This window comes from Lampetra fluviatilis, chromosome 8 (genome assembly GCF_964198595.1).
Source record: "Lampetra fluviatilis chromosome 8, kcLamFluv1.1, whole genome shotgun sequence".
Lineage (NCBI taxonomy): Eukaryota > Metazoa > Chordata > Hyperoartia > Petromyzontiformes > Petromyzontidae > Lampetra > Lampetra fluviatilis.
The window spans coordinates 5,081,447-5,098,277 of record NC_136282.1 but is presented as its reverse complement, the minus strand read 5'-3'; positions in this window follow the sequence as shown (position 1 = coordinate 5,098,277).

Below are 16,831 nucleotides of genomic sequence, written 5' to 3'. Positions count from 1 at the left end.
AAAGCCGTTCTTATAAAGGCACGTTGATTTTTTTTTCATAATCAAGGGAAGCACTTCAAAAAAACTGCAACCTACTCTCATATGCGTATTTACTTCATAATTTTAACCGGGCCTACCTTTAGCAACTAGTCTAGGTGAACTTACTTCCGCCCCACCTAAAAGATGTAAATTGTTTGGTAAACCTGTCCTCAATTGCTGGTATATGGGCATGAAGTGATATGAGTTACCCAGCCATCAGTAGATGTTTGATATAAGAATGTGGCTTTCATGACAGATTTGGTGATTAATAACCATTTGGTGAATTTATATACTGCAATTAAAATATCATGAAATAATATGTGAACAGCTAAAGATTGTTGTTCATAATATGAAAAAAGGTATTTAAACATTCGGCATGTATTAAACGGAGAATGCCATAAAGTTGATTTCAATGCGAATGCCATATTGGACATTAAGGGCATCAGAGAAGACTGGGTACCGTCCCTCCTCCCTCGCCTGGCTCTTTCATGCAGAAACGACACGTGTTCTTGTAGGAATGTACTCCAATGCACTTTGGCTGTCTCCAAGTTTCATTAGCTCGTTACTTCGTCTCATATAAATCATAGGCCGTGTAACTGGTTCTGGATGTGTATATGGTATTCAGATTAAATAAACAGCTCCTTCACAGACAAATGCTAGGTTGTTTCCTTCCAGCACGTGAAAACAATTTCCCCCAAAAAATTGGCACTCCTAATATATATTTTTTGTTCACGTTCATACCAACATATTTATCAAGTGCAATTATACAACCCGGAAGCATGAAATTGTGGCAAGGGAGATCCACACGCAATTACAAGCTTGTGAGTTAAAATCCCAGGCTGGAGTTTGACACAGCGCTTTATCCTTCTGGAGCTGATACAGTTTTTTTAGGGTCCTCTTTATAGATCGGAGGGCTGACATTTGTGACAGATGCTTTCCATCTTTCGGGATCTTCAGCGATCTTCAGCGATCTTCCACGAAGCTCATGGTCCACCCTAAACAGCATCCACGTAAACCATGGCAGATGTGTATACCTGATGCACACATGGAAATAAAAACAATTCTCCAGTATGCGACTGTGGTCATCCACAACAGACTATACAACGTAGAACGACGCAATTGTAATGCGTAAATGGGGTTGTTGCTGGGATCGGGTCCAATCACACTGCCCGGTGTATTGGGGGGCAGAGCCTGGTCTGCGGGGCATGTGGGAGGGGCCACCGTTCACCTCGGCTCCAATGGGAGGCGAGGTGAATGGGGGCGGAGCCAGCGGGGTAGTATGGGAAGGCCGGATCTGAGGATCCGGAAGGGGAGGAGTTAGGGTCACGTGGGGGGAATGTATATAAGTGGCAGCCCGGAAGAGATCGGGGCAGTCGGGGAAGTTAAGAGGCTAAGCCACGTTGGGTGGTGAGGAAGAGCCGCGCCATCGGCCATGTGGCCGAAGGACCTCTGCACGCCGTCGGCCAGCGGTGTGCGGAGTGCGGGAGTAAAGGGAGCTAACGGGAGAGTGTGCGGGGCAAGAGAGAGAGAGAGACTGCGCGGGGCGCACGTGAGACAGGACTGGTCCAGGAGAGAGTGTGCGGGGCACGAGAGAGAGAGAGCGTGCGCGGGCGCACGCGGGACAGCACTGGTCCGGGAGAAGAGGCCAGTGGGGGTGCGGAGAAGAACCTAAATAAAAGACGAACGGAGACCAGCATTGCCTGACAGAGTCATTTATTACACAATGACCGATCTACACATAGGAAGGAGACATCACAGCGACACACACTACTCCGCTGCTCCTGATGCGGTTATTTGGCTCGACCAGGATTTGTAGTTGATGCTCTGCATTGAAATCAGCCGTACGACAGAAGAACAAGAAGCAGCGTCTCTCGTGCAGAGTCTAGTCCTGCTGCTCACATTGTCCTCACGACTGACTCCGTTACACTTCCTCTTTTCCTCTTGGCTGCCATTGGTGCCTTGCAAACTCACCGTCGTCACGTCTGCAGCTGACCCCTCCTGAGGATATGCCTCGCATACGCCACCTTCCTTGTAGCAGGTCCACAGTGGTTAAACTATGGCTGGGCCGACCCTGCGATTAAAACGTGGAATTTTACACTCCTGTCCCGGGACCACCAATGGAGATGAGTGCCACCCTGGTTGCGTCGTTTGAGAATGGAGACACTTCCACTTGATTTATTCAATCGGGACTCTCTTACAGGATACTCTTTGGTTCTTTCGGTAAGACCAATACCTCTGCCGTTGCCGATCATTGTTTTAACGCTGTGGGCTCACGCGAAATTGAATTTTCCAAGACAGGGGTACTCTGCAAACCTACCGGCTACCTTCAGAGATTTGTTCACGAAGCCATCCAGATATATAAACACAGACACAACTTCAACCGAGAGGATGGGTACAAACTGAGCAATCATTGGAAGGACGTTATTAACCAGGTAAAGTCTTAACTGACTGTGATGTTTCCATCCTACCTGCCTATGTCAGCTGTTATTTCCGACTCTCTGTGTCTCTTTCTCTCTCTATGCCTCTCTCTTAGATCTCTCATGCTCTCATGTCCTTTTGCATTCCACTCTCATACTCGTAGGCGCTTTGGATTGCACCCGTTGGGTTACACTCCCTCGTCGAGGAGGCCACTCTCCTATCTTACAATTACATGCTAATCTCTCACATTAACATCGTGCTAATCTCTCAAATTAACATCATGCTAATCTTTCACATTAACATCATGCTAATCTCTCACATTAACATAGCCACTTCCGTGCCCTCGTCGAGGAGGCCGCTCTCCATCTATCTTACATTTACATGCTAATTTCTCACGTTAACATCACTAGCCCCGGCCACTTCTTTATGACCCTTGGGCTACACCCATTTCAAACCTTTTAAAACAGTCTGCCTCGGCAGCAGACCATGCTTTCCCAACTGATGACGGACGCTTGTGTTGCGCCCGAAACATCGCTATTTATTTTATTTTATACCTATGTGACTTTACCGAAATAACCAAAGAGTGGGATTCCTGCAGTCACGAAAGCTTCAAATCAGGATACTCTATACATATACACACACATATAAAATGACGACTTACCATTGCAGTACAAATCCAAGTGGCCATGTCTGCTAAAGTGTTATAATGTGCCTAAATCAAGAAACGTCGAGTTGTATTCACAAATATTTTCATCGTGCAAAGCTGTAAAACCCCCAAAAAAGGGAAATTGTTTTTTTCAACTTCAGTGGCTAAAGTCCAAACTTTGACAACTGAAAATTGAGATGCTGAAAAAGCACGCGTACCAGCCTTGAGAGAACGTGTATTTGCTTTGGCAAATTTAAAATATCAACATCTACTCCGAAACCATGGTAATTTTTGTGATATTTTCTTATGTTTGTGTCGACCTGGGTGCTGAGAGAGCGGCCAAACGCCTAACCAGGAGAGAGAAACGTGAATTGACGGCCCTTCATTGTTACTCATTACACTCATAACAGCATCGTTTAGCATTTGCAAACGTGGACATGTTTGGCTCAAAGCTTTCACATCATTGGCCAACCTCACAAAACGAGGAACAACCCTAAGCTATAATCTTGGTTTGACACTAATAATATTAACTTGAATTTAGAAAGCATCTGCATATAAGTGCATTCCAAGGCTCTATACAGAGCAAGGTTTAACGCACTAACAGCGGCCACGAAAACAAAGGCACCCTGCAGAATGGCTTTGGATGTGTCTCCCGCTACGGTTATTGTAGGATCTGGTGCGACTTGGTCGACTTGCAGTGACCAGGATTCATTGAACAAGTTATTTGGGTGACGCTGCTTCATCATTGGCAGTGGTGCACGAGCGCAGTCAACATAAAAACTCACCACGGTCGACAACAACACTGCCCTCATAGCACACGATGAAGGGCAATTGCCTGACACATCGCCTATTTTATTTTATTTTTACGGTCGTGTTAATATTTATTTATTGATCATAAACGAAGGACTGCTACTTGCATAGTACAATAACCATAATACCGCACGTAGCATTCGGCCAGGCGGCACTGCGGCAGAGTGCTTGATTCACAACGGAAAAGTTTACCCATTGAAATCATGGGTAGAGGTTTAAACAACCCGTCGTCCCAAGCGGGGTTGCAAAAAATACGTCTCAAAATATAATAGGACGAAAGTTTTGGGCAATGGTCCTTCTTCATGACACATAGAGAGGCCGGAGTGGTATTCAACCAGATAAGTTGGAGCCATCCCTTTCAGGTGTTCTCAAATGAGAACCATTACAGGGGATCGACTGGTTGCCTCCATGCTAATGTGGAATTTCCACCACAGGCTCAGGGATGCCAATGGGTACGAGTGTCACTCAGTGCTCACTTGAGCAGAGAGGCTCTTGAATTCATAACACGCCACAAGGAGGCGTACCATATGGTATATTAGATATAATTAAATATTTGCTAGATAGCAGAATATATTCTGGAAAATGTCTTGCGATTGCACCTTTTGTTCCCTTGATATATTGTGTGGGTGTCTTAGTCATTGGTGGGGTTTGTCATTGAGCCAGCTTGCATAGACTTGATGCTTTGATTACAACGTCCATCTTGTCATTTCTGCATTGCATTGTGGTGACGAGGCCATTGCGCATTGCGCTCCCAGTTAAAATTCTAAAGTAAAAAAAAGTATTTCAATAGAGTCGTTACAAATTCAACGAATTTCAACACTTTCCCCTGTACCTCGACTCTTTTATCATCTTGCAAAAAGAGACAATATATGTTAATGTTCGCCCGCTTGTTTAAACAAAGCACATTCAGTTATTTACATCCGTAAACATGTGCGTGTCTATGTGTGGATAAGTCGTAGGTGTATGTGTGTCACTGTAATTGAATTCAAAACAGTCCTATATTCAGCTTCTTTCCTGTTCCAATAACAATAATGAGAAGCACTTTGCTGAAAATAAAGCTGCTCCTTTTTGGAATCGGTTTTGGAAAATAAAAAGCTACCCATCAATCGGAATGAAACACTGCAGGGAGCATTTCTTTTTCACTGTTCAAATTCACAAACCGAGAAGTGGTTGCTAAGGCTCAATATGCTTCCCAAGGAGCAATTAGGTGCCTGTGTGCCTGTGTGTGGTAGTACAGCGGTTAGTGTGCTGCCCCTCGGACCCTGTGACTCGAGTTGGACTTCCACTCACGGCCAACATCAGTGATGAACATCTCAGCCAGTGCTGGGCTTCCCCGAAGTCGATCTTGCCTTAAATGAGTACCTGGCGTTATGTATTAACATCAGCGCTGGGGAGACAAATGCAGCTCGATGTGGTACTGACCACAACACCCCCCCCCCATAGTTGAGTTCTGCTTGGCCTTCGTAAGTGCTCACGAACAGCACTTGCCCCAACGATTTTTGAAGGCTACACAGAGAATCTTTGTCTTTTTTTAGCTTTTCTGCTAAAGTGCAACGGTCATATGGGTAGCACGCTCCACTATTATCCCATGAGAGTTGGTCCCAAAATCATAATCTATCAATTATTTTTTGTAAAGATATTCTGTGTATTTTCTGTGGTTAATGTCAATATAGTTACCATTTTCAGAGGGGCCAGTTGCCCCCATTTGATAGCTGACCGCACACACATCAGTGGCTATAGGTATCTGACTATACAAAGAGGAAAATGCAATGAGCTTTGTCAAAAGCTTGAAGCCAAGGGCCCAATAAAAGTAGATGTTTTGTCTGCAAATACATTTTGGCCGATTACACACAAAAACGCACTCATTCCACTGCTCTGCTCATGCCGCAATTGCATAATGACCCAAAGTGCGCACCTAAGGGTTGAGCGTTCGGCCTGTAGCCAAAAATTCCACAAAATTGTGTGTGAGAGAGAGAGAAAAAACACAGGTGGCTAATCTGTACGAGTGAGACAACCACTCGTGGAAAAGTGGCGCTCATTCTACAATGCGGTGAGCTGAGTCGAGCCTCCGGCAAGGATTCCAACTCGCAACGATCGTGATTTCAGTGCTCCTCCGCTGTGACGCACACGCAGTGTTGGATGAGTTAATTTTTTAAACAAGAATTCGAGAATGCGGTTTGTGTAAATAACCGAAGTCAGTACTTGTATGGTTTCTCTAAGTTTGGCCCAGAGTGTGAAACAGGAATAATTATCGAGTTACGTTTGCATTCGTTTCTTTATTCCGCTGGGAACGTGCAATTGACCACATTTTCTATGGAATTTTCAATGGGCTCATGCATCGGTCTCAAAGCACCTGCCCCGGTATTTTCCAGTGTTGTGGAAACAGCAGACTTAGTGGGGGCGCCACGGTGGCTATGAGATGTTAACTACCTCGCCTAGTATGCAGGAGGTCGTGAGTTCGATCCCGACCCTGATGCCTGCTATATTTTTGGAATGTGCATGTCTCTTTCCACGGGTCGCATGGACTTCTCTCCGTGTCCTCCGTTTTCTGGCTGCGATAAATGTCCACGTGATAAGCCAATTCTTTGAGCTATAGTTTGTGATAGCCAGGTCGCTTCTGAAAGAGAGCCTTACAGCTCATTGGGCCTTCTTTAGTAAAACAAATCAGTCGTGTGTGTGTATGCATTTACGTAAATATGGCGATTGCATCGTGCATAGCGCACGTATTGACCCAGCCACCTGGTTTCGATTGCCTCGCATGGATCGCAGCAGTGACAAGTGGCAGTTTCACTTCTACTGGGCCTTCCCCAGGTCACTTCAACCTGGTGATGGTTGTAAATATCAGCATCAATTGTGCAGACTAAGGCTTAGCTGGGCATAGTGCTGGCGGCGCCACCAGATTGGGTTGTTACTATGTTGGCTTCAATCGGTTCTCATGAACAGTACTTGCCCCAACAGTCGATAAGGCTATATGGGGGATCTGTGTATTTGTGTAAGGGTGTTCTGGTGGGGTACCTGCCTTGTTTTGTTCAAGTGTATCTTGAGCCCCCCTTGAAGTCCTCTCTGGTAACTTATTAAATCATTTCCTGTAGTCCATTTCCACTGATTGTTATAATGACCGTGTCGTCAGTGCAGCGTAAATGGTGCACAGACTTTTTAAACCATTTATCTGTATGTGCTTATATTTCTTCAATACAATTGTTGGAAGAAAAAAAAACCCTTCCAGTGTTGGTTTGAATATCATCTTCTGAGTTGTATTTTGTCATTGTATGTAATCTCAGCGTAGCAGTTCCAGCCTTTGTAAATGTTTTTAATTATTAACTTATTCTGCTTGCGTTCTTGCTTTGTTTCCGTTTCCACGGAATAAACAGCCGTTTCATTGTCTACAAAAGGTTAATCATAATGGTATTTATTCATCATTTCTCTAACAGAAAATATGATGGCAATGGTAGGAAAAAAAACGTTTCTAACACCAGTTTTTTTCATAGTTGGTTAGCCTCTAAATTGCCGGTTGTTCAATTGTACGTGCAACACGTGGACTCTGGCCTTGCGAAATAAACCTCGCTGAACTGACGACCAGCAAGAGGTAAATAAATAGATAGTTAAAAAAACAAGTACCAAACTCCTATTTAGATATAGTTGGCTTCAGTGAGCGTTTGAGTAATCATCATCATTCGTACATTTGACATTCGCCCCATTCTTATAGCGAAGGGCAATCACATTGGCGCTGTTTCGCAGGCGAGTATAGCGCAGTAGATTCACAGTCGGATGTGACGTCGCTATTTGTTTTGCCAATTAACCAAGAATCATGGGAAGTCTGTAGATTTAAATCCTGGATGATGGCCAAATCGGTCTATCGTCCTTTCAGGGCCGATAAGAAGAGGCACAAAACGTGTGGCAATTTGAAAGTGGCTGTGCTGTTGGCGGGGCGGGAAGGGAGACTGCCTCCGTTCGTGCCATGTTCGTAGAATTTTCACCGCTGACTCGTGGCCACCAGCAGATGGTGAGCGCCATCCCACGCCGCCGTTGACGCACGGGGACACTTCGTCTTTGCATATCGGAGCACGAACGCAGGCATTCGCCAACTGCGCACGGGTGGCTAATGACGCAAAAGTCTGCGGCCGACAGCAACTGTAACCCATTAAATGGCAAATTTGAGTGAAAGGAGAGGAGCGCTCTTCACCAGACACCAAAACAAACAGCGACCTTCCTGTGCGAATCAACGGTGGAATGCACATAATTGTGCGCAGTTGCGCGGGCTATCGTATCAGCGGTGACGCAAATAGCACACAAAGTTCGGGGTTGGCAGCCTAAACAGTATACAAGCAAATACCAAATATCCCGTGCATCAAATCAACAAACGTCAAAGCGTCTCCATGTTTGATGAGAGTGGGGTGGTGCTAAGTCCTGATCCGGTAGTGAAGATTCCACTTGGCAATAGCCCAGGTCAGTGTTCCCATTGGACGATCACCGTTGATCTGGCAAAGAGGTACCTGTTTTTGTAACCCCAATAGGGATGATGGGTTGATTAAAACTTCTACCCAGGTTATCAACTGGTAACCTTCCCATTGTGGGTCAAGCAAACTGCCAGTTCCATCTGGTCGAATGCATTCTATGTGCAGTGTTATGACCGTATAAGTAATTATAATCTGCATTGGTAGGAGTCCTTTGTTTATAACCTAAAAACTCAACACATTCATCAATACCATTGTGACCTTCAAAGGGAAAATATATCATCGTCGACGGTTTGAGCAATGGCCTTGATTTATGTGGTTTGAAGGGCGAGTGAAGAAAGACCATTCACCGAAAAGTCACCCATTGCATTTTTTACGTTTTACGGCCACACTTTTGATGACGAATGTGTTGAGTTTGTTTTTTATCCATTTGTGCTTGTATACCACTGCCGGCGCAGCATCACCGAATTAATTTGATTTATTTTGTTTACATCCAGGTAAGTGGCCATTGATGCCCAAAGGTGTCTCTCTTTCAAGGGAGATTTGCGTTGAAAACAAATACATCGAGAAGGGGGGAAAACAGCTAAAAAGTATAAAAACAGGAGCAAGAGAGCAATACAAACAGTGAGGCCCAACGTGAGTTATGGTTGGTATTGACGGATGAAAAAAAAACACATTTCGTTTAATATTCTCCTGCTCACACATACCGTACCACCCATCCTTTCTCACTCTCTCTCTCTCCTCCTGCCCATTGCACAAAAACCTCTCAAAGGTCTGCCGAGGAATACTTTTTGGTGAAAACAAGTGTTCGCGTGGTTTTTTTTTTCTTCTTTACAAATAATATAGACACAACATATTCAAATCCATATTTATATAAAACATACGGATCATTTCGTCCAGGTAATGTATGGATTTTATTCTATTTCAAAACCACATTCATAAAAAAAACGTAGATATATGTAACACCCTCATAATAGTCATCCTCCAGCCCAGGGGTCAGCACAGGGGCGGTTTCTTCATTAGGGCGATTGGGCGACGCACCACCAATGTCATTCAACCACAGTCACGCTAGCCGTCACTGTGCCTCTGGATATAGTCCAATCAGCGTCATGCTACGTTCTGTGGAGTACCGCCTCTTTTTGGGCGATTTCCCTCCAGCTGAGAATCGCCCCGAGTGGTCCCATAGACTTACATTCAAAGATGTTTATTTTCGAACGGGGGCGCTGCAATGCATTCTCTATGGCTTCCGGGAGGGCTCGCCCTAACGTGCTTACGTCATCATACGTGCTTACGTCATCATACGTAAGCACGTTTCATCCAACAATATAATTTGTCGCCATCTAGTGGAATCTTTATTAAAATAAACTTGAGTCGTTTGTTTTAATAGTGAGTATAGAAACAAACACGATGTATTGTAAGAGTCACTTTATTTTTCATTAATATTAAAGAAGTGAAGTTGCCTTTACATGCTTAAGCTGTTAATTTATCCATTGCATGGGTGGACCTTATCCTTATCAATCATCCAGACATTTGCCCCCCTGAGAGATTTTGCAGGAGCCGCCACTGGGTCAGCAACCGAAATAACAAGAAGAGCGATTTTTTTCGAATTCGGTAAAAAAAACCCTCAATATTTCAATTCGCCGCGATGCGTGTGATTACGAGACGGTCCTTGATAAATAACGTCACGAAGCAATTACTTAGAGAGCCGCATGCGTAACCACTGCCCCCAGCCCTTGCGGTGACAGAAGGGATTGGGAACGGTCAAATCAGAAAGTGCGGCCAGATTGAAAACATTCCTCTTCCGTGCCCGAATTAGTACGGCAAAGATGCCTCCAGTGATACATATGAATAGATATCGTTTGTGGGCCGTTTCAAAGTGGTAGGTCTCGTGTGGCCATTAACCGTGAGAACAGGAGTCGTGGGCCGTGTTCGGTCTGCGGCCTGCTGTGAGAGATTGGGTGTCACCTGTCCATATGTTGTGGGATCTGACACATACGGTAAGGCAAGGTGGCATCATTGATTTGGGTTGCGCTAAACCCTGTTGATCTTGAGCAGAGCTGCAGGGATAAGGATTTGCGTTTCTTGGCATCATAAATAGTCCAGCATCTCAAAGCGCCTGACGTCACATCTCATCTCAGTCATTCCGATGTACAGATGGAGTTTTTTTTTATTAATCTTAGGGGCTGTCGGGGGCGGGTTGCTCTTGGTTATTCAAATTAATCAATTTGCAAGTAATTTTTCAAATGTGTCAAAGTTTGACTGTGACATCGGCCGACGCATGGCCCACTCTTATTCAGATAACGTCACGGGGATCTCTAATGTCCTCCGCGAACCGGACGGTGCGTCGTATTTGTGTGGTTAACACGTCCGCCCTCTGCAACAACAAGGACACGTGGAACCGCTCGGCCGCGTCGCCTCCCGGCACGCAACCGGAGAGAGTTGGAGTCACGGCATGTACCAGCCTTGACTCGCCTCTGCCAACGGTGAACAGGCAGCGTGCCCGAGAGGGAGATAAAATCGCAGCGAGCAGCGTGTGGGATTCTCACTCTCACGCGACGCGATCGCGCTTCACGCTTTCGAGAGCTCTGCGGCGAATGCGTTAACAATCACGGTCGTGGCCAATGGAAAACATCTCGAAAAGAAGTCGTCGTCGGTTTTTTTGTTCCTGTTCGCGCAGCAAAGTCGCCGGCCCCGTGGTTAGAACACGAGCCGCAGTTGTTGGCCACTTTTGAAAGTTGGCCACTTTTTGTTGTTGGCCACTTTTGAAAGTTGGCCAACGCCTCCTCCCGGTTGACTCCGTTTAAGATGCATGCCGAGTGCGGTTTGGTCAACACCAATGCAGGGGTAGGAGTCAGATGCGGCCAGGCGTGATGCTGCCCATCCCCATCTGTTTGTGTTTCAGTGTCTCTTTAATATGTGCCAACTGATGGGCCCTCACCTTGGCAGTGAAAGGCGTAGCAGGATACAATGTGACAGCCAGTACCACACCTCCGATTAATCATCACGGTTGGCTGCGTACTGTGAAAAAGAAGTTCAACATACCTGTGCAAATGTGCGTATGTATGTATCTAGATCTGTAGCTACATATGCATTACATATGTGAGGGAGTAGGGGGGGTGGTAGTGTAGCGGTTAGCGTGCTGCACTACGAACCTGGCCACCCGATTTCAATTCCTGCTCACGGCAAACACCTGTGACAATTATCTGAACCGGTGCTGGCTCTTCTCTAGGTCGACTCAGCCTTAATTGAGTATCTGGTGCGGTGTGTAAACATCGCCACAGGGAGACAAAGGCGGCCGGGCGTGGTGTTGGCCTCCCACTCACGCGTGTGCCTTACTGGCCTTCATAGGTGCTCGCTAACAGCACTTGCTCCTACAGTCTGTTTAGGCTTTGCGGGGATATTTTTTTTTATACAAATGCGTTATAACCTGCACATTCTATATACACATACTCGAGCCGTATTCCCAAATGGGGAAAAAAATTATGCTCTAATAAAATGTCTGCATTCCTTATTCGAAGTCTGTGTAGCCTGCAACGCGGTATCGAGTTTCAACTCATGGTTTTGTGTGCAAAACACCGTGAGTCGATGCCTGGTTCCTTGATACCATTTTGCATCAAGCTTCGGATGGCAATAGGACTGTGATTAAACTCAAATAAAAGTGGTGAATTCATCGACTTTGCTAGGAATGTCTCCTGTGTTTGTTACTATGATTCCTGCAGTGTCGGTTCGGTCATCCACGGTGCCCATCAGAGGGCAAGTTGTATTCGAACCTGTCCTGGAGTCCCCCCTGGGTAGACGTTGCCTTGTGTGAGTACAGAACGCGATGTGTAAACATCAGCGCTGGTGAGGTGGCAATGCTGTCATGCGAGCCACGTGTTCCACCCACGTGGTGTTGGGGTAAAACGATTCAACCCGTATCCTCCCCCCCCCGCGATTGGTGAAGTGTCGAAATTCAATGATTCTCTTGAGTCTCTTGACTTTGGTGAATGGGAATGCCTCTAGTGGCTGCAAGGCTGGCGTTCGCTTATAGTTGGCTACGTACGGTGCGAAAGAAGTTCAACATACATGCATACATGAGCACATAACGAATCGGGAAACTATTATTTCTTACTTATGCGAGTCGATGCTTGTATCACGAGCTTAATAATCGGCGCTAATCGATGATTCGAGGCATCGTTCTCCAGTGTTAAATCGGGAATCTGTCTCTTTTGTGTGAATGCGCACACAGTTATTGCAGTTTGCATGCATGCACCATTCGACAGAGCATCACACATGACTGAAATGGGGTCTGAAAAGAGGAATGTTGAACCGCTGCCTGAATTTCTTCGCAGGAGAGCAGTGTTCTTCTCGAATCGCATGTTACAAGAAACGTAACCTTGCCTGACCATTGGGGGAGAAAAGTACACATGTACTTTCATTATTCAAGTTGTGAAATCTACCTTTGCCAGCGTGCTTATAAGCAGTTTTCATGCAACATTTTCCACTCCTAGCGTGGCAGTTTCTTATACAATGTATCGAACCTGCTAAACTTCAAACATTCAGCAGACTGCTCCATAACAAATAGACCGTAAGCTGACTCTTAAACTGGACATATAACCGTGGGGCGAGAGGTGTTTCCCAGTTGTAGCACCACATCCTCCCGAAGCAATCCACACGATCGACTCCATCACTGCATTCAAGTCACAACTCAACAACACCTTTGCACTTATTCTTGGTTCTTTCGGTAAAGTCACGTAGAACGGAAATAATACAATTATAAAAATAGAAAAAAAAAACCTTGGCACTTGCATACAAGAGCCAATTCAGCACTACAACTTGCTATTATTATTATTATTTATATTTGAAATAACTGTCGATAGTTTATAAATATGTTTTTCTGATGGTACAGAAGCTTTCCAATGTTACGTTGCGTTTCAGTTTGGTAGATTTTGTCGCAGAAAATCAAAACTAAAATCTACTTGACTTGACATAATCTTCAGGTCAAAACGCAGCCAAAGATGTTGTTGAACTAGTCAATTTCAGGAGATGACAAAGGATATTTTGAAAAGATGTCAAATTCTGAAGAAAATCTACATTAATGTAACATCAAATAAGGATTATTGATGAAGGCAAAATGTGTTTAGCAGTGGATGCAGTTCGATTAACAATAACGGCAGATGCTGTCAACTTTAAAGTGTCTTCAGGTTCAAACGACAGTTACCCAATGTGCACCACTCTTTTGCTACTCTGAGTTCATGGGGGATAGTCCACGTTTGCATGGTGGGGACCAGTTTATGCATCAGCCAACCATCATCCTCCCACAAAGTGGTACGAGTTTTATAGACCTACGCAGGATGATCGTTTCAGTCAAATTCGGGCCACGATTTTAATTAAAAACCTTCCAAGTATGTCTCATGTATGTACGTTGAACTTATTTCGCACCGCACGTAGCAAACAGTGCTAATCGGAGGTGCGAAGTATGTAGATGGCAGGGAGTAGCGGTGCTAACATTTAGCAGTGTAGTCGAGTGCTGCACTTGCATGTGAAAATAAGAGATGCCGTATGCGAGTGCTTCAGCCATAAAAAAACAAATCACAAATTGTATGACGACATATTCAAGACTCCCTTGACAAAGGGTCCGGGTAATTGAGAGTGTAGAGGTTAGTAACCCATGGGTGTCTCGCTACCAGATGTTCAAATCCTCCGCGCAGTGACAGAGCCGTAACGCACGTGTGTGCTCTACTGCACGTGCGTTCAATATTAAATGGGAATTTAAAGACGAGCCACAGTGCGACGGTGGCCATGCAACTAGGCCTCGGCAAGGTAAGGTAATTTACCCTTTTTACCGGGTAAAAGGTTAAAGGTAAAGGGTAAAGGTGTCCACATGCCAAGGGGTAAGGGTAAAGGGTAGGGTAAAGGTAGGCTCGTTGCTTTTTACCTTTTACCTTACCTGCTAAAGGGTAAAAGGTAGGGTAGTAATTAAACATGGGCATTTTCGTTCTTTTGTCTATCATGTGTATCAGACCCCCCCTCCCCCTCTCTCTCCATTGTGTTGGCGTGTGCAGTAATTGGCCGCTTGCGCACAAGCGCTTCCACGTCCGTCGCCCACCCTTTTGGCCTCGCCCCCCCCCCGCCCCCCCCTCCCTCCCGATACGTTCCATTCATTGGCTACCATAGTCTGATGAGCTCCCCCTAAGTTTGTACCCATCATCATTTTCGTTCTTTTGTCTATCATGTGTATTAGACCTCCCCTCCTCCTCTCTGCCCATTGTGTTGGCGGGTGCAGTGGCTGGCCGCTTGCGCACAATCGCTCCATTGTGTTGGCGTGTGCAGTAATTGGCCGCTTGCGCACAAGCGCTTCCACGTCCATCGCCCACCCTTTTGGCCTCGCCCCCCCTCCCTCCCGATACGTTCCTTTCATTGGCTACCATAGTCTGATGAGCTCCCCCCTCCCTCTCCCTCCCCCCTCAACTCGCTTTTAAGGGATTACATCTTGAATCATTGCCTCACTTGATACAGCTAATCTGGCTGTGACGGTCCCACTTGATGACGGAGACTTGTGTTGCCTCCGAAACGTCGTGATTTTTTTTATTTTATTTTACTTTCTACGTGACTTTACCGAAAAAACCTAAGAAGATAGGGTAGAGTGATTGTATTGTGGTAAGGCAAAAGGTAGGGTAAAGGTAGGCTCGTTGCTTTTACACTTTTACCTTACCTTGCCGAGGCCTACATGCAATCCAAACTATCGATCGCATCGTAAGCAACTGTGGTCTGAGCTCTTTCAATGGAGGAGAAAGCAATACAAACTCTCTCCTGAAGCCTGCTTGTGGCTAGCAGACCTCGACAATGGAATTGAGCTCCTGAACATATTGCCATGCACAAGAATGTAATTAAACTTGTACAGCGATATTCCTAATATCTGCCTTCTAATGATGTAGTACATTATTTATATGTTCCGTACCCATTTAAATCCATATACTCTTCCAATTATCATAAGCATAGATAAATCACTGGTCAACAGACTTTTAATGGCATAAGGTATTCCAACGGGTTTAAGGTAATTTTGGGGTGCTGATTCCAAAGCTGGCATCAATTTTATCACATCAGGTTTTTGAGATATCAAATATTGCATTTTCAATAAAAACTGCAGAAGAAAAATATTAAATAAATGTGGATATCTACATAAAATGATATTATAAACACACTATCCTAAAAATACAGCACCATATATTAACACTAATGCAGTCACTGACTCGCAACAACTTGCAATCATAAGTGACAGAGTTAATTTCGGGTAAAATCAATGGAAATGGGGTATGCCGATAGCATAAAAATGAGATGTCATAGAGCAAATCTGAGATCAGATTTGGAATCAGCACCCTGAAATTTGTCTAAAACAGCTGCAAAAGTCCAGGCCAGAAAAAAATGTGTTTTTTTTGTTGACCAGTGTAATATATCAAGCCCCGCATTAGCACATATATGACGATTTCTATTGAAATTTCAAAATTAATGTTCTTTATTTAGCTAAGTAAATTCCCACTAATTTACCATTTCAGTTGTCATAAATATGTACATATTCGAAGAGGGTACATGCTGTGGAAATTCCACATTCCTGGTCAGACTCGTCATATGTTGACCACTTTCATGAACCCACAATGGGGTACTTGTTCTTTTTGACCCTGGAGCGATGATGGGATGAATTGACCTCTGACCAGAAATTGAACCAGTAGCGTTCCGATTGTGAGTCAGCAGTTCTGCTAGTGCCACCATTAGGCATTTACGCGTTTTTACAGAATGATGCGCGCCAGGTGAGTCGCGGCGTTTATGTCCGCGGTGGGACAGAGTCGCCAAAAATAAATAATTAAATTGCGATTTTGACTTCCGTTTATTCGGAACCCCGGGGTCCTACCATGAGGTTCAAATGCTGCAATAACCACAGCTGGTCGTCACCCCCCCCCCCCCCATGGTCCTGCTATCTAACAATCCACCCAGCACTTGAACATGAACCAATCTCCTCGCTCCATGCCGTGGTGGATAAATTTGGCTATAGTTAGCAATAAAAATATATATCACGCGTAATGAAATAAACAAGACAATTCTAACCACTTTTATACATTTGTTTATTCATATTGATCAGCGTATAAAAAGCTCAATACATGAAACAAACGAAAGTTTTCATTTAACACATCGTACTTGGAGACCAACTTCAATCGGTCGTATGAATTCAACAGATCAACTGTTCACAAAATACAAAACACAGTGTAATATATATATATTTTTTTCAAACGACTCTCTGTAAGTGAAATAATACGGAGCCATATTGGTTGTTATACTTGCGCAAGAAAGCAATGCCACAGGTCACCAAGATATACACGTGCGTTTTATGTTATCGATGCAAGAAGAATTCCCCCGTGGTCAGCACATTTTGCTGTGAAGCCAGCAACCCGAATTCGATTCCCGGCCACGGATAACACCAGCAGCGAGTGATATCTGAATCGGCGCTTAA